Source organism: Balaenoptera physalus (genome assembly GCF_965194825.1).
Source record: "Balaenoptera physalus genome assembly, chromosome: 11".
Taxonomy (NCBI): Eukaryota; Metazoa; Chordata; class Mammalia; order Artiodactyla; family Balaenopteridae; genus Balaenoptera; species Balaenoptera physalus.
This window is the reverse complement of record NC_138896.1, coordinates 88,576,334-88,595,764: the sequence shown is the minus strand read 5'-3', so window position 1 is coordinate 88,595,764 and position 19,431 is coordinate 88,576,334. Positions and strand designations below refer to the sequence as shown.

Genomic DNA, 19,431 nt, shown 5'->3' with positions numbered 1-19,431 from the left:
GAAATACCCAAAATCCTGGAGAAAGACATAGCCTATGACCTTTCTACACCAAGGGAAAAGTGAAAAGTGAAGCATCTTCAAAGTGTTATTTAGAACACTTTAGTGTTGATACACTATATCAATTAGCTGTGTGACCCTAATGCAGAAACTAACTTCTCTGTTCCTAGTTTCCATATCAGTAAATTAAGGGAGTTTGAATGAAATTTCAAAGGCCCCAGCAAGCTCTAGAATTAACTGATTTAAATTGTACCATTGTATCCTAGATTTATTTTGGCTTTAAAAAAGGGAGGTTACTTTATTTTGTGTCCTGTCTGATATTGAAACTGAGATCTAAATTCAAATCTTCTGGGGGCTAGACTGGTAGTATAAGTGAGTGAATCAGACGAGGAGCAAGAAAATAGAGTCAAGGATCAAGAACTGGCCACCTATGAGGAGACCATGGTGACCTATGAGGGGACCATGGGGATCTCTGACTGAAGGACACTGATACTCTGCTCTAGCTTATGTGTGCATTGTAGAAATGGAGACCTGGGTTTATTAAAGTTTCCAGTATTTCAGAAGCTCAAAATATTCATTTTTGTTGGCACCACCTTGATCTTTAAATTGACAAGTAATTCAAATTAAAGACATCATCATCACCGTGCAGACCAAACCAACATGTCTTACAGCTCAATCCAATCTAAAAGCTACTAGTTTGCATGATGAAAGCCATATTGGATAAGATTTATCCCTTCAGGGGTTATTGCTGCATGCTAAGTTTCCATAAGGGAAGGATCAGGTAGCCTGAGCCCTTATCTTAATTAATTTTCTCTCTAAAAAAATAACTACTAATCTCTCGCATGCCCCTACAAGGAAAAGGTTAAATAAAGCATTTATAATAACCAGAGATAGACTGACAGTCAGAAAGATAGACACAGGATACTGTAAAAATGCCTACAGGGCAACACAAACTGGTTTTGTAGAGGTGGCTTAACCAACTGAGATTTGAGCTGTACAGGCTTAAGTCAAGATATTCTGTTTCTTGGTCAGTTCCATTGGCCAACAGGTGAAGAGCAGAAGTCATGGTTGGGCTGACTGGTCAATCAACATGGCCACAGGATGAAAATTTATTTTCTTTTTCTTCCCTCCAATGTATATCTCCCCATAGACTCCATTCATTTCCAGCTTTGTAGTGAAATTACTCATTGGTCATAAATCCCAAGCACTGCCCCCAAACTCACACCTAGAAAATAAACAAGTGAGGATATAATTAACACTATAAATAGGATTGTTTCTTTTATGGAAAGATTAATAGAATAAAGAAGTTAGCATCTTTAGTATATCTAAGTATTTATCTACTGATCATTTACTACATGGAGGCCTATCAAAATTTTAAGAAAAGGTACATAGATTTATGGACTTTCTATATAAATAAAATTAGCTTTCTTTCAGTTTGTCTCCTTGCTATTACATCACACAAAAAAATATCTGCAAGAATTTTCACTAATTTTGGAGAATACAGTTGTGATGGTCCAAGTGAAAATATAGGCTATGTTCTGCATCTAAAGTTGGATTCCTCCACATAAGAGCCTGAGAGAAAGCCTTGGGAATTTATCTGAGAGATGATCCCAGAAGCAGGAAGCATGAAAGGAGAAAAAGCCAATTAAGCTATATTATTGAACTGGTGATGGTTGTAAGCAGCTAGGTTCATTCCTACTGGGGGACCATCTGTGAACAAGGTAGAATGTGTCTCAGAATGCTCCCACCAAAAACCAAAGTGTCTGAGACATTTATACATGGACTCTTAGCCTCCAATAGTTGAGATGTGCTGTGGGTATTACCTTGTATATAATAACTGTTCATGGCTTTAGGAAAAGTCTTTAAGCAGAAGAACAGAGAGATCCTGGGGGCATTTGAGGTAGGATGCCATCAGCATCTTAGGATCAAATTTGCAGCTGTAATTACAGGTAGACTACAAATATACATAGATGCTAAATTATGTAAACAAAATTGGGACCCACCAAAAACATAGGATACCATCCTTCAGAGCACCTAGAAATGAACTGGGGTATAAAGAGAAATCTATGAATTTGCCAATCAAAAGAGAAAAGCTGTTATCCTCATATCATGACTGCCAGTTCCACTGCGTGCTGCCTATGTGCCTATGTGTGTTCCATGTGTCTTACATGTATCAATTCATTTAATATTGACCATAACTTTATGCCACAGGCACAATTTTTAATCCATTTTTTAACGATAAGCAAACTAATGATCAGGGAGATTGTCACAGTATTTTAATATACCAATATTAATATACCAGCACCCTAGCAAGTCACAAATAAAAAGTTTTCTCAACATCTAGTCAAATTCTCTGGGAAAACAGGACTCAAGTTAGAAATGTCTCAGGAGTATTGAATTGTCAAGAAACACACCTACTGTATATCAGAAGATCCACTCATATAAAACAAGTGCTTATGCAAGTGTACCTGAAGAGAAATTCACACTAAAAGGAATTATGTTCTTAAAAAAAAAGTATTTTTCTCTCCTGCTGGGTGTTACCATTGTGGGTCTTTAAAACAGAAGCAGGCTTTTACAGTTCCTTAACTCAATAGCTCCACTTGAGTGACAAAGACTTGCGGGCCCCATGCAGAGACCTTACTTCTCTTTTGTGGTAACTAATAACTCCCCCACTCTCTGCTTTCTTGGCTTCCAATATAGGTTTTGAATACCACAGGGAATAAAATGGAAAAACAAGAAAGAATGGAAAAGGCACCGCTGAAAAATAATGGGTAAAGTTATATCATGTTCCAATGAGCATTTTTATTCTGATTCATTTAATTTTTTTTAAGCAGGTCAGGTGGGTAAATGTGGGCAGGATTGAATGAGTCCCAGTAGGTGATACTATAATTTGAAATCCTCTTAATGATGCCAAACCAAACTGTTAAAATGTGATGCTTGGCAATTAAGACATTTATCCTCCTAGATTGGTATTCTTTTCTTTGCTGTTCATGATAGATCTTTTTGTGATTTGAGTTTCAATTCTGGCTCAACTTGAGGGATTTGGTTAAACTGTATTCAACTCTATTTTATTAGTTACCTAGTTAATTCAGTTTCCTGGGCTATGAAATGATACTGACAAGCAGATATACACACTGCCACAGAAATTCTTCCCATGTTGCTTAAAAATATAAAAGTGAATAAAAGAGAAAATAAAAGGAGACACCTAAACAATGTAGCGATAAATGGTGATGGACTTGGATGCAATATGAAAGTTGTCTTGTCCAACCTGTTAACATACGGTCAGAGCAGCCAGTATCTTTCTTGGTTCCTTAATTTTTCGCAGAAGGTCTTAATTTTCAAAGCATATGATTCTATTAATAACTGGCCAAAGAATATTTGCATGTGAATTTTTTTTTTAAATAAGAGCCTAAAACAGTGAGTATGTTTCTCTCTTTCTCATGATATTATAATAAGGGGGAAATGGACATCTTGAGATTTTTGCTTGTGCTTCAGAACCTCCTTGACACTCTGATACCGTGTGCCCAGTTATGGGTAGACATAATCTGGGGAAAGGATCCATAGCTTTCATTAAATTCTCAGAAGGGTCTGAGACATTTCTGCACAGCACACACACACACACACACACACACACACACACAAAAAACAAACAAATAAAAAACAAGGTCAGGAGAAAATGAACAACCAATGCTGAGATAATTTGACCTTTAATTACTACTGTTGAACAGGTCTTAAGTGATGAACCACTGGCCTTCATCAAGGGGTATCAAAGAGTCATCTACTCTACTACATATTATCTGATCCACAATAGAAAAACTTTCTGGGTCTCTATTTCAGCAAACTGTTCTTCTCCTGAACCCCTTGGCAGTACTCATGTTTTGAAGATAGACAGTCTTAAGGATTGCTTGAATATTCCTCTGTGCCGAGTTCCTGGCTCACATGCAGCACCTATACCAGGCTGTAAGATCTCTATTTCTGTGATCTAACTTAACCCCAGAATGTAATTGTTTTCCTAATCTTATGCCTAACTCCCTCAAATATTTATATAATTATTCTGTGCCTTGTGTATTTCTATAAGCTGCTTTAAATTCTCCTGCAAATAAAAATCATAAGGTAAAGTTCCTTGTGAGGAAAGTTAAACCTGGGCAATTAGGTCACACTCCTATCATTTTGCCCCTGACCTTGCTTTATTTTCCCTCATAGCACTTACAGCTAACAACCTGACATTACACTACATATCAATTTGTTTATGAGTTTTGTCTGTCACCCCAATAAAAAGTAAATGCAGTCGGTTTCAGGCAGGACATCGGCTAACATGTCCAGCCTTATACCCCAGTGCCTAGAACAAAGTGTAGCCATAACAGGACTTCAGCGGAGATTTGTTGAATGAACTCAGTTATCTGAGCTCATAGAAAAGTTAAGAGACCAGTTGTTCCCCAGAGCCCAGTAGGCTAACTCGCTCCTCTGTGCTGTTTTGATTCCTCCTTCTGAACTGTCCAAAGTGTTCAAATAGAGTCATGTTTAAGTTCTGCAATCTCTTAAGTTTAGACAGAAATCGGTTCTTTATACATGAATGTTCCCTATTTAAATAACAATATAATTCTTACCACTTGTTTTAAGTGATTCTAAAAGGAGGAAATCATTGGCTTTACAAGCATTGTATAATTGGAAATCTGGGTATATTTTAGCAAAGGCTAATGGGTACATATTCATTTTTCTGTAGAGCTGCTTTTGTGCAGTGCCTTGAAAGGAACTCTTATTAAACTTTTAATGATATTCAAAACAAGCTCTCTTTTATGTTTCTAAAGAAAATTAACATGCTGTTTGTAGCCTTATACCAACTTCAGTTTCATGACCCTTAAATCATCGTTTATGCACTCTCAGTATTCAGCAAAGAAGAAAATATGTCCCATAGAATTTGTGGTTTGTTTTAAGGATGCATGAGAGTACCATTGAGAACCATGCAATTCATAACAAATTCAATCTAGACAAGACAGCATACCATTCAATGCAGCCGCACCTATTTCTTCTTTCCCACAGGAGACTGAAGAATGGAAGTTATTCTCTCAAATATGAAATTATGAAACACTTTAATTCTATGACAGCCATACACCAAGGACCAGAAAAATCGTTTCATCTCATAATGTTTTAGAGACCCCAGGCAAATGTAAACAGTAGACACTGTTAGACATTAAGGTTTCATTACAAGCACTAAACAGCTTAACTGAAAATCTACTGATTTATTTGGAATTTCATGGGATTCTGGTGGGAAATTTATTAAATTATTTAGTAAACTTCAACAGAAAAAATTACCATTTACTGAATCTGAATATTGCACTTATAGGTTTACTTATTTCACACCATGGTTTATATTAAGGAATATGGTAAAATAACGTCTAGTGTCTAACATTAATTCACCAGTAGTGATCCTTTTTTTTTTTTTTTTTTTTAGTGATCCATTTTAATACTAGACTGTGGGTCTTCCATAAGCTGACTCCCTAGTGATGAAATATTCCTAGGATCTTGTGATGAAATTTACCTCTTGTCAGTTAGACTTGCCTGGGTCCCAGAAACCAAGGTTTGGTTTTTACACAGAGAGAATGTTCCTCTGTCAACCAGTGTCTTCTGAGAAAACTATCTCCATAATTTCATCATAACTGCTTCCATATAATTCATCTTCCAAATTTTCCAAATATCTAGCACAAGCACTGGATGTTATTCTTCTCTTAAGTGAGGGTGTTCTTGCCAAATATTTATGTCCACAAATTACATATAATTATAGGTGTGTGTCTGTAGACATATTCAGATATTATGCACATCTATCCACACACCTGGGTATTGTGAGCATCTGTATACACATGGCTGTATACACATATTATGTGTGTTCGTACACACAGAGACATTGTGAGCAAGTTTACAGATGGTACAATGGAAACAGAGAACTAGGATTAAGCCAGGAAATTCTTTGAATAGTAGGAATTATATGGAGAGGATAGAATGAACAGCACCAGTGGTGACACACAGTAATCATGCAGAGAAAGAATCCAACAGTATTGATGCAAGTTTATGCATTAGTCAAAAGTCCCAAGAGGACAGATGACCAAATGAATCTGATCTCAGATAAATCTGGTGGATAAAACATCTAGGATGATAATGGAGTAGCATAAAATGATAAGTTATCTAAATGAAAACAACAGTAATTTAAAGCAGGATCTGTGGCTACTAAGACTTGATGACTGAAGAGATGGGAAGAGAGGAATGGGTAAAGCTGATCACAAGGAAGACAGGCACAGCACAAGGGAATTGTGTCTCTGTGATGAAGTCTGGTTGCATCAGTGACCTGATGAGTGGAAAAGGGAGACAAGAAAGAGAGAGTATGTGTGGAAGTCAGAGGGAGAGATTTGCACATGCTATTCTGCTGGCCTTCAAGATGGAGGAATGGGGCCACAAGCCAAGAAGTGCAGGCAGGACCTAGAAGCTGGCAAAGGCAAGGAAACAGATTCTCCTCTAAAGTCTCTAGCAGCATCCCAGCCCTGCAGACCCATCGATTTTTACCCCAGTGAGATTTCTGATCTATAGAACAAATAAGTCTCTATTGTTTTAAGCCACCAAGTTTGTGGTAATCTGTCATAGCAGTAATAGCAAACTATTAGACCCATTCTTACCACCAGTAGTCACTTTCCATGTGAATTTTCTGGAACGATCTTATTTTGTACTCATTGGATCCAGTACACTGGAAACAATATTTTTGGTTTGAATGAAATGTATTCATCTTCCATTCTTCCTTCCATCTCCTTAAATTAGGAATGAACAATTTATTTATTTGTGGAGGATTTTTTTCAAGCTAGAAGGATCCAAAGCATTCATGTCGTTTCCAAGTCAAATTCGGCTGTTCAAATCATTCAGCCCAGTAGATCTCATATTAGCTTAGATACATTACTTAAGATACATTTTTAAACCAGTTTAATAATAAAGGGAGAAGTTGATTTTTTTCCTACATTAGCAAGCAATTAAATTAATTCAATTTTCTTTTACCTAATTTTAAACTTATTTAATCCATTTACACTAGGTCTGTTAGATTAAAGATCCTGAAATTTGTTTGATCACTTAATGCTTTTGTTGGGAGATAAAAGTTAAGCTCTGGTGTCTCTAAACTGAGAAGAAGCAAAAAGTCATTTTCACAGTCCACGTGACATTCTTTGGGTTTCCTCCTTCAATCACTTTACACGTCCCTCAAGGAAGTGTGTCTATATATTTTGTCCATCATAACCCGGTTAATTCCTCATCCTGTATGTTTATTCCCATTGAGATGAACAGATCAAGGGCCTCTCTGAGGTGTTTGCCCAGGGCTCTAAAACCATAAATCTGGGACTGCCTCCTTTCCGTGTTGGCATTTGCTGCCCATTAGAGTTTAGATTCAACAAATGCCTCCAATTCCCCTTGATCCAAGACTAACCAAAAGTAGAGAGTTTATAATCCCTTATGTTATTACTTTGTTTTAAAAACAACAACAACAAAACCAACAAGGAAAGCAACAAAATACAAGATCAAGCCCACAAGTTTTGAAATCAAACTAGAGTTTATACAATGGTTCTCAGACTACCTGCCATGTGACCTTGGACAACTAAGTCAATCTCTTCTAGCTCCCATTTTCTCACATACGTCAGGGAGAAGTTACAGTATTTTAGTTGCTTGTTTAGTTGCTTAAATGAGATACAGTCTTCAAAGCTTTTACACAGCCCTAGCCTGTGGCAATTGCTCAATAAAACGCCACTATTACTCTTGCTTCTCTTAAATAACTGAGTGCAAAACATAACTTTCAACTTTTTTGGGTGGCATCTTCATCTGTTAAGTAAGGGAGTGTGACTAAATAATAACGTTTAGTAGTTATTTTCCCTTTAGTAGTGGAATTCTAAGAATAATATAAACATAAAGAGCATAGTTGCAAAAATGAAGGGATATTTAGGTAAAAGGATATGGAAAGACAACAATGTTATTTAGATATGTTTCTACAACTGTCTTTTATTAACAATCACTCCCATATTACCTATGAAGTTCTACCATGCCATAGATCATTTGAGAATATAATGAATGATCTGTGAGGGTTCTTTGATAAAAATTTATAATAAAATAAAAGCAAATATTTATTGTTTATGGCTGGCACTGTTCTGTGTTGTATGTGTACTAACTCATTTGATCCTTGAAACACACACACACACACACACATATATATGAATATACACACCCACACATTGGGAAAGTTGTATGTGTGTGGGAAAGTTGTATGCATGTGTGTGTATATATGTAAAGATATATATATATGTATATATATAAAATCTCCCTAAAATAATACCCTAATATATATTACACACATTATTATACATAATATATACTTATATATTATATAGTTATAAATAATTGATATAAAACCCTAATATTTATATGTGTGTATATATATGTGGAAAGTATATATGTATTATATATATATTATATACAGTTGATGAGGAAACTCAGGCAGAACTTTCTTAATGTATTTATTCAGCAAAATTTTGCTTTAGCATTAAATTTTTATCATTATCATTATCATTTATCATTAAGTTCTAACCTTGCAGGATAAAATTGCTTTGTGATCTAACCCTCTCTCTACCTTTATACTTTTTTTTTTAAGAACACACTGGACTTTGAGGACATACCTGAATTTCTAATTTGAAAACTATTTCAAATATCTAGGAAGGCTCTAATAAATTTTTATATAGCCTAGCAGGGTCTAAATAAAAGTGTAGAGTGCCAAATATGGGAAATAAACAGATGACTATGTTAATATGAGGCTTAAGTACTGGCATAAAAGTTTCAATCACTTTTAAAGGGAAAATAAAGAGTGAAATCAGGAAGCTATGCCCAAGGAGAACGACAACTCTTCGGCAGTATTGTCCAATAAAAATATAGTGTGAGGCATACATGTGAACCATGTGTATTATTTTACACTTTCTAGTAACATTTTTAAAAACAGCTGAAATTAATTTAACAATATGTCAAACACTTTACATGCAAAATATATTTTCATGTCAACATGTAATATTAGAAATTATTCATGAGATATATTACTTTCTTTTTGTCGTATATAACTCTTTGAAATCCAGTGTGGTTTTGATACTTACAGCACAGCTAAATTCAGACTATGCACTTTTCAAGTGCTCAGCAATTACATATAACTGGTGACTATCAAGTTGGACAATACAGGTTTTTAGGTCTGTCCAAACTGTGGCTGATGTCTAAGGTATTACAATAGGTTAATCTACTAAAATCATGTATTCAATTTTGAGATTCAAGAATTGTTTTAAGAAGGTATCTATGGGCTTCCCTGGTGGCGCAGTGGTTGAGAATCTGCCTGCCAGTGCAGTGGACACGGGTTCGAGCCCTGGTCTGGGAAGATCCCACATGCCGCGGAGCAACTAGGCCTGTGAGCCACAACTACTGAGCCTGCGCGTCTGGAGTGTGTGCTCCGCAACAAGAGAGGCCCCGATAGTGAGAGGCCCGCGCACCACGATGAAGAGTGGCCCCCGCTCGCCGCAACTAGAAAAAGCCCTCACACAGAAATGAAGACCCAACACAGCCAAAAATAAAAATAAATAAATTTAAAAAAAAAAAAAAAAAAAAAAGAAGGTATCTATAGTTTGTATAGAAATCACTGCTCGTTACAGGTGATAGGTTTCAGCTTTGCAAATACTAGGATCGTAGGAGGGAGGAAAAAGAACACTAGGCAGAAACAGAGGGTCTAGAATCAAGTCTCGGCTTGATTAAGTCACTTAAAATGCATAGAGCTCATTTTTCTCACCTCTAAATTGGGGAATATTACATATTCTATGTACTTCTCTGCATCGTTCTGAGGATTAAATGAACTAATTTAAGTAAATTTGCAGAGAATATGATATAAAGAATGGTAACGACGATTGTTGTTAAGATAATGGTGATGATTAATGGTTGGTGAGGAGGAAGATGAGGTCAGAATCGTTGTTCTTTTTAAACTAAAATCTATATTAAATAATCCTTCCATAGGAAAATAATTCTAAAAATAGATCTTTACTTAAATCATTAAATTATAAAATTATTAAAAGTAGAACTGTCAACCAGTTACATAATTACTGAATTTGCTTAACGGTTGTTCTTATTTTATTTATTCACCAAAATTAGATCTTTAGTTCTCAAAGTATGTCAAGAGATAAAGGAGGTAAGCGTGAAGAACATAATGGGAATGGTGATGTTTATTTCCATGAGCTATATGAATTGGAAGTATATTATAGGCAAGGGAAAAGTCATTTTGACTACATTGTCATAATAAATGACATTTATTTGTCATTTGTCACAATATTATTTACGTTAACATTCTGTGCCAATGAAATAGATAAACTAGAGGGATATTATCTTTTACCAGGAAGCAAGAAATTTTAATAAATAGTTTAATTAATTACTGTCATTAGCTAGATTGTTAGCAATTCATTTATTCTAGACTGGTTTGTCACAAACATCAAATCCTCTTCTAAGAAGAGTATGTGATTGTGTGCTAGAAAGCAGTTAAAGAATTTTAGGAAAAGCATGCAGTGAAAGATATAAATTGTCATTAGCCTTCACTTTTGGTGAGAGAAATGTCAGACATAGCATATGAGTGAAAAGTCTGAATTAACTCACAGGTTTGCAGAAGTTTTTTCAAAAGCTTTGTGTATATTAGTCAAAGTGAAGCAGAGACTACATAGTCCTGATTTGAGAAGACAACAACAGCATATCTTAAGGTTCTATATCAAAGAATAATAAACAGGTAAAGAATTATATATCTAAGGACAAAATTCATGCTTCCTCCTTTGGTTTGGTTTAGTTAGAGGAATCGGGTTCTCAAATGAAATATTCTACGGAAACCCAATATGTAAAACAATCTAAAGTGATATCTTTTTAATGTAAATTAATTTTATGTTCAAATTTATATTTTCTTATTAGTGTCCATCAATAAGAAGGCAATTTTGATCAATTAAAATATTTAGAATTAGTTTAAGATTATTATCAAGCTTGGGTTCTCACTTTCTGTGTTTGTACCTTTATATATGAATTGCTATAAATATTAGGATAAATGATATGAAATTCCTGATATTGACCAATGATAACCAGCAAATATGACAACATCATGTAGTTCAAGGTAACAGTAGTAATTGTATTTGTGTTTCTTAAGGATTTCCACCTGTGATCTTTCTGGTCTTCTTAATTTAGAGCACCCAGAAACTTGAAATACAGTGAAACTTGTTTTAAAGTTTGATCACTAACAATATCAAGAATTTGCTCACCCACACTATCATAAGAGTAAGAGTCATACAGCTACAACTTAGTAGGTTTTACTGAAGGTTCTGACTCACTAAAAAAATACTCTAAAAATGTATATCAAGCAGAAGGAAAATTATGTCACATGGAAAGGCTAAGTTGCAAGAAGAAATGTAAGAAAAGATACTGGCACATATGTGGGTAAGTTAAAAAATCACTAACACTATAAAATATAATAATATTGTCTACTTTGGGAGGAATTAAAACTGAAACACTGGATAATGGTAATATTTAAGTAGGGAGGAGATGATCAGAGTAAATTGCTGTAAGGTCTTGTATCATTCTGCAGTATGATAAAAATATTAACTCCAGATGTCATTAAGATAGGCAGACATGTTACAATAGCTTGGGTAATTACTAAAATGATAGACATACAACACAGACCTTCTAAACTAATAAAATGATAAAGTAGAATGAGAGAAAACTCCATCATCAATCTAAAATAAGGGAAGAAAGAAAAAACAAAGAAAAAAAAAGACCTGCAGCACATAAATAGGATGACAACAATAAATGTAAATACGTTAGAAATCATATGAATGTAAATGGGCTAAAATCTCTAGTCTAGTTATACAAAATTGTCCTACTGGTTTTAAAAAATCCAGCAGCTATCTGCCACTTCCAGGAGATAGATCTAAATTTAAAGACTTAGAGGAATTGAAAGACAAAGGATATATCAAGTAAATATTAACTAAAAGAAAATGAGTATAGAAATAATAATATTAGACAAAATAGACTTTAAGAGAAAGATGATTCATACAAATAGTAATAGTTTAGTACTAAGCATAATAGCAATTTAATTCACTAAGAAGATACACAATTCTAAACTTGTATAAACCTAAAAACACAACTTCAAAGTACATAAAGTAAAAAATGTCGACTACAAACCTAAATGGAAAGGAAATCCAAAAAAGAAGGGATATATGTATATGTATAGTTGATTCACTTTGCTGTACAGCAGAAACCAACACAACGTTGTAAAGCAACTGTACTCCAATCAAAATTAATTTTAAAAAGAGCAAAATAAAAATGTCGACTACAAGATGAAAAATAGGCAAGTTCACCATCACACTGGAAGGATGGTGTACTTTTTGTACAAGCAGGAAAAGACTTACTAGGGATATAGAAAATTTAAACAACACAATTAGCAAGCTTGATCAGAAATTCCTAATGTCTACGTGGTCTTGATTCCCTGACCTCCTTTCCAGAGGAAGGGGGAAAATCCACAGGTCCCTGTTATCTTGAATGAGTCTGGTCTCCTGTGTACCCAGACTGCAGAAGTGTGGGAGTGATGGAGGCACAGTTTTCAACAAGCATCACATGGATATGCTGGTTCCCTTTTGAACAAAGAGGTACATAGTCCCCTGATTCCATGACAAGTAAAGTCCACATTCTATCGTGCTTAAAGTAATTGCTGAAACTATCCAGAACAGGACAGTGCCAATACATACCACACACTTTCTTGTCACCACAGTGTGTGCTGCTCTGCCCTTAGGAGAACTATGTCAGAGATATCACTGACATTTCATTGACCTTGTTCTCACCTGCCTGGTTTCAAATGAGCAGACGAGTGCACTTCTGAACTTTAATCCAATGATACCATGCAGAGTTAAACAATCCCTAATCATTAGCATGTTCTCAAGATTTTCAAACACTGCCTATGCATAGAAATAGGGTGTGTGTGTCAGAGGGCAGGGGTGGTATTTCAAAGTCTTCACAAAAAAAGATGGTGAGCCTGGAATTTCAATGTGTTCAAAACTGGTTCACAGGTATTATGAGCGTGTATGTTGGGTTTTATTAATTTTTGTGTAGTTAAAAATACAGTTAAAAATAAAATCATAATTAAATGTACGAAGAACCACTGAAGCACTCTCAGCAGAGCACAGTTAAGAAAACCACCAGCCTATGATCCTGAAGATTGCTACATAGCTGCTTAGACACACAGGAATAGCCAAATATGCTCACATTGGGTATTTCCTACTAATGAGTTCATTTCAGCCATCATATGTTTATTCATTATGCTAGTCACTGTGGGGTCATATCCCTGCCAGCAAGTATATAATCCAAGAACATGCACAAATAACCAACACACACACACACACACACACACCATGCATGACTCAATGTGGTTAAGTACTATGCATAGTAAAACTTTCTGCCGAAAGTTATTCACTGATTGGTTTAGTAATTCAATTAAAACTTTTAAAGCTTCTACCAAGTGTCAGGCACCATTATAGACACTGGAGATGCAACATTGACCAAGACAGATAAGATTCCTGCTCTCTTGGAGCTTGCATCCTAGTTCAGGAGACAGGCCAAATCAAGAAAAGAATGAATGAATGAGTTCGTTTCAAAGAGTGCCAAATTCCTTGAAGGAAATAAAAAGACGAGATGTTGACTGCAGTTTTGCAACTTCAGCCCTACTGACATATTGTGTCTGATAAGTCTTGACTGCGGGGTGATACTGTGTATTGTACGATGTGTAGTAGCATCCCTGGCTTCTACCCACTAGGTACCAAGAGCACCTTCTCAGTTATGACAACTAGCAAGATCTCCAAACATTGCCAAATATCCCCTGGGGGGCAAATTCCTCCCCAGGTGAGAACCATTGTGCAAGATTGATGGGAATAAGAATGAGTTTTTTTGTTTTTGTGGGTTTTTTTTTTTTTTTTATTGGATGGTCAGGAAAGACCTCTTTGAGGCAAAAAAAAAAAAGCCAACCAGGAAATACTTTGGAAGAAAGCTTTCCAGGCAGAGTTGAACAGTAAATACTAAAGCAGTAGGTGATAATGAATTTGAAGTCCTAAAGGAAAAGACAGAGGCTTGTTTGACTAAAGCATAGAAGCAGGAGATGGTATCAGAGAGGCAGACAAGACAAGAACAGATAGAGCTTTACAGGCTGTGGTAGGAAGTTTAGATTTTTTTTCAATGCAATGAGAAGTTTAGATGAAGGAGAGAATTTCAGGTTAACTGTGAAGGAAGAAATGTTTCTAGCTAGACATTTAAAGGAGGATAGGCCTGGATTGTTACAGGCTGGAGTGAAAGACAGAAGCACTCCAGGGATTGATAACAGATCAGAGAGGACAGAACCTGTCTGGGGTGGAACAAAGGAGGTGCAGAAATGGAATTGCAGACTTGTCAGAAATGTGGAATCTAATGCAGGAAGAAGGGACTTTTGAGGGGAAACCTCTATTCCAACCACCACTGGGATGACAATTCAGAGGAACGCGCTCAAGGAGAGAGTGTTCTAGGCGACATACCGACAGCAGCTGTGAGCCGGGGGACCCACTGCATGTGTATGGACTCTGGTTCAGCCCCAAATGTACCCCCTTTAGGGAGGGAGGGCCCAAAGCCAAGTGCAGGCTGAGCTACCTGACAGGAGCCAGAGACCAGTAATCCAGGGACAGGCTGCTAACAGCACAAAGATGTCAATGGCTGGATCCTAATACGTTCTTGTTAGAGGTTTACAGAGGAAACACTTTCAGACCAGTAAAGACAAAGATAATGAACTTTAGCTCTTTATTCCAACTCCCTCATTGTTGTACCATTACTACCATTTAAAAAATATTGGCATGTGTGAGGCATTGTTCTAAATGATTTTCTCATTTAATCTTCTGAACAATCCTATAAGGTAGATTCTCTTATTTGCAGCATTAAAAAAAAAAAAAGCACTGGAGTCTCAAGATATTCTGCTACTTGCCCATGGAATCTGAAACCTAAGTAGTTCTGACTCAAGTCCAATCTCTGAACCACCTCATAATACTCAGATAAATCAACCAATACTATATACTGCTCAGATGAATCAAACTGACAAAGGTGATTCCCAGCTAATATCTGGTTGAGAAATAATTCGTAATAAATTGCTAGCATTTGAATACCCACTAGTGCCAGTTATTTTTCTAAGCACTGTAAATGCATTATCTTGTTTCATCTTCACAAAACCCACAAGAAAGGTCTTATCAGTTGCCTCATTTTATAGATGAGAAACCTGAGGGCCAGAGATCTTAACTAACTTGTCCAAAGTCACACAAACAGCAAGTGGTAGAATTGAGATTGTAATTTAGATAGTCAAATGCCCAGGTCTTCCTCACTAACTCTAAATCATAGAACCCAGTTCTCTTCCAACAACAAGAAACTTTTAGAAACTCTTATATAATCTCATTTCATAAAAATAAGACATATGATTGAAAATATTGCAACATTATTTAAAAGACTTTCACAAAGATGTCAGATAATGTTCTAAGCAGAGGCAATCCCTTGGAAAGCCTCTATTACTGTGTTTCTGTTTGTGCAGTAGTTCTAAAGAAAATATGATAAATTCACTTATTAATTCATTTCACATGATACCTTACCTTCTAAATAAGCGTAGGAAAAGAGGGCTTTGTGCATTGATTCTGCAGCCTCTTGTTAATGCATAGACCAGTTAACGAGTTCAGATATGTCCACGTTACTTCAGGTAAAGATCTGTTGCTACCCCATCTGTACTCCCTCACCAGATCTTCTAACCAAACACAATTTGAGGAATCAAGAAAGACCTAGAGTTGCAGAAGTTACTGTTTCGGGATCTGTGTATTTGACGTCAGAATGACAGACTGTTACTACCTAGGTGTCAGCACACTTCCCGTGGCACCAGTGTGACCTAAGAGATTGACCCAATCTGTTGGTGATGCAATCTGTTGAAAAGTGTATATTCTCAAACAAAAAAATTGGAGGTATTAAAAGGCATCCATGAAGCAGTAAGAGAAAGCCAGTACTTGGCATCAGAAATTGCAGATTTGGGTTCAGCTGTACCATTTACAAGCTTTGTGGCCTTGGGCAAATCACTACAACAGCTCTGAGATTAGGGCTCTTCATTACACAGGAGGCAACATCATCCTGACCCTGGCTACCAGGCAGGTGGCAGTGCAGATCAATAAAACAATGAATGCATGGGTGGTTTATGGACTGTATGATGATGCTCTAACAACAAAGGACAACATTCATACTAGAGATGTCGAACAGCTGTTACACAGCTGACTCTTTACTGAACTGGGGACAGTACATCTCATCTTTGTCCTCAGGTCTTTTTGACAATGGCAGTGTGCTGCAGTCGAGCTGACTCAAGCCTATGTGTTCTGGAGCTAGAGGAGAGACGAGGTCAACGGGAATAAGATACTTATGCTTCTGGCAGCTGCTTGAGATAGAAACAGAAAATTCTTATTCTTTTAAGGCATTAAATCCAACCTGTCTAGGTACAACTAATGTGAATGAGACAACCTTTGCAAGCCCAGTAGCAACTATCTTTGAAATCTTTAATAGTAATAATACCAACAACAATAATTGCAGCTCATGTATCAGTTAACTACTTTTACAAACAAAATGCTCTTAAGATTCATAGGCTTAAGAACATTTATTCTTAGTTCTCTAACTGTGTATTGGCTGAGCTCAGACAGGCAGCCCTGACTCAGACAGAGGCCCACTGGGGCTTGGCTTCTCATCCGGGTTAGGCTCATGTCTGTTCATTCTGCAGCCGAGGCAAAGGGGGCAGTAGCTACTGGGGCCAAGGCCTCTTCAAAGCAATGTCAGAGGTGCAAGGGAGACTGTGTGTCAGCACATTTCAGGCCTCTGAATCTGTCTAGGTCATAGTCACTAGGCATTTACTATGTGTACAAGCAACTGTATACTAAGAGCTTTACCCCCATTCCTTCATATAATTTTCATAACAATCCTGTAAAGCCAGGCCTATTTTTATCCTCGTTTTAAAGACAAAGAAATGGAAGTAAAGAGAAATTAAGAAACTTTCCCCGTATCCTGCAGCTAGTCAGTGGCAGGGTCAGGATTCTCATATAGGCAGTGGGACTCCAGGGATTTGCCAGTATATTCTATTGTCTGCTTAAATCCTTAATCCATCAACACTGCAATTAAAATGGGCCTAGTTTCAAAGCATTGAATACATCTGGGTTCCCATACCATGACACTTAAAAAATATATGAATTTTGTTTTATTTATGTTACGAGATATTTGCTCTGCACAAAGCATATATAACATGCATCTACCCTACGATGTCTAATAAAATCAACACATAAATCTGCCACCCAGAATCTAGAATATTGCCCTATCTTCGTATGTTCTTTCTCTGTATCACCTTTCTGCCTCCTTGCTGAAGATAACCGCTCTCTTGAAATTTGTGTTTATCACTCATGTGCTTTTTTAAACAGATTATCATATATATATCTGTGTCAAATAATTTTGCTTGGTTGAAACATCAACTGTGCTGTCATACGTATCTATAGTTAATCCATTTCTGATTGTCATATAATAGTGCATTTAGGGACTTCCCTGGTGGTCCAGTGGTTAAGATTCTACGCTTCCAATGCAGGGGGCGCAGGTTTGATCCCTGGTTGAGGAACTAAGATCCCACATGCCACGCGGTGTGGCCAAAAAATAAAAATAAAAAAATAGTGCATTTAGTGAATATATCACAATATATCAATTATCCTACCAATGAATATTGGGTTTCTTCTAGTATAATGCTATTAAAAATAAAGCTTCTGTGGACAACCTCACTAGTAACGTGTAAGAGTTCCTGTGTGGCACATCCTTACCAACACTTGGTATTGTCAAACTCATAATTTAGGGGAAGTAAAATAATATTTTATTGCGATGTTAATTTGTATTTCCCTTGCTTACTAAGAAGTTTTGGCACATTTTTCTTAGGTAATCTACCATATATGTTTTCTTTTCTGTCACCTGCTTATTCATGACCTGGCCGATTTTCCTATTGGGTTATTTATCTTATTGATTCATATCAGTTATATGTATTATATTTATATAAAATTGTCCATTACATGTATTAGTAATGTCTTCTCTCAGTTGTGTTTTCTCTTTTCATTCTATTTATGGTAAATAGTGAAAAGATTTATCAATCTTTTCCTTCGTGGTTGGTCTGACTTGAATAGTGTCCCCTTAAAATTCATGTCCACTCAGAACCTGTGAGTGTGACTTTATCTGGAAATAAGGTCTTTGCAAATATGTAATCAAATTAAGATGAGGTCACAGTGGATTAGGGTAGGCCCTAAATCCAATCACTGGTCTCTTACAGGAGGGAAATTTGGACAGAGAGAGAGAAGAGCCACAGGGAAGAGGACCACATGACAACAGAGGCGGACACTGGAATGGGGCCACTGCAAGCCAAGGAAAACCAAAGCTTGTCAGCAAGGACCTGAAGCTGGGAAGAGGCAAGGAGTGATTCTTCCCTAGAGCATTCAGAAGGCACAGGGGCCTTCTAGCCTTCAAAACTGTGAGGGAATAAATTTCTGTGTTGTAAACCACCCAGTTTGTGGTAATTTATTATAGCAAGCACAAGAAACTAATACAATGGTTAACAATTTTTGTGTTATAAATTTTTTTAATCCTAAAGCTATCAAAATACTCACTATATTTTCTTCTAAAATTTGAAATACTTGCCTTCACATTTAAATTTTTAATTCATCAAGTACTGATTTTGTTTATGGGCATGAGATAGAGAACCCATTATATTGTTTTGTTTGTTTGTTTTTCTATTTGGGTAATAAATTGTCCCAGTACCATTTATTGAAAGGTTCAATTTTTTCTCCAGAACTTTGCAAAGGTTCCACTACATATGAAAGTGCCACATAAGTCTGGGTTTCCTTTTGGGCTTTCGAGTATGTTCCATTGGTCAAATTGCCTATCACACTATTCTGTGCTGATTATTATAAATGTATTGTAGTTCTTCCTATCTGGTAGAGCTAATACTTTCACGTTTTTCCTCTCTTTTTTCTTCAGGAGTCTCTTGGTTGTTCTCAGGCATTTGCTCTTCCATTTAAATTTAAAATCAGCTTGTAAAGCTCTTTTTTAAAAGTCTGTTGGGATTTTGATTAGAATTTTATATAATCTATAGGTCAACTTGGAAGAATTAATATTTTTATAATATTAGCCTTTCTATTTATAAAAGTGATTACCTATTATTATTTATATTTTAAAATAAATAAAGTGTTATAATTTTCTGCACATCAGTCTTACACACTTACTATTGAATTTATTCCTAAGTACCATATATTCTTTTTTTTTTTT

The 19,431-nt window shown here is 36.1% G+C and overlaps 1 protein-coding gene and 1 long non-coding RNA gene across 2 annotated transcripts in view; one reads left to right on the top strand and one right to left on the bottom strand.

The window, feature by feature from the left end:
* TAFA1 (TAFA chemokine like family member 1) overlaps window positions 1-19,431 on the bottom strand; it is a 766,369-nt gene that overhangs the window by 500,352 nt on the left and 246,586 nt on the right. The window lies entirely within an intron of this gene.
* The window catches only part of LOC309637557, a 54,528-nt gene that overhangs the window by 25,581 nt on the left and 9,516 nt on the right, over window positions 1-19,431 (top strand). The window contains exon 2 of the long non-coding RNA XR_014250651.1: window positions 18,440-18,575. This is a non-coding gene — a long non-coding RNA (uncharacterized lncRNA). The remainder of the gene's footprint in view (window positions 1-18,439; window positions 18,576-19,431) is intronic.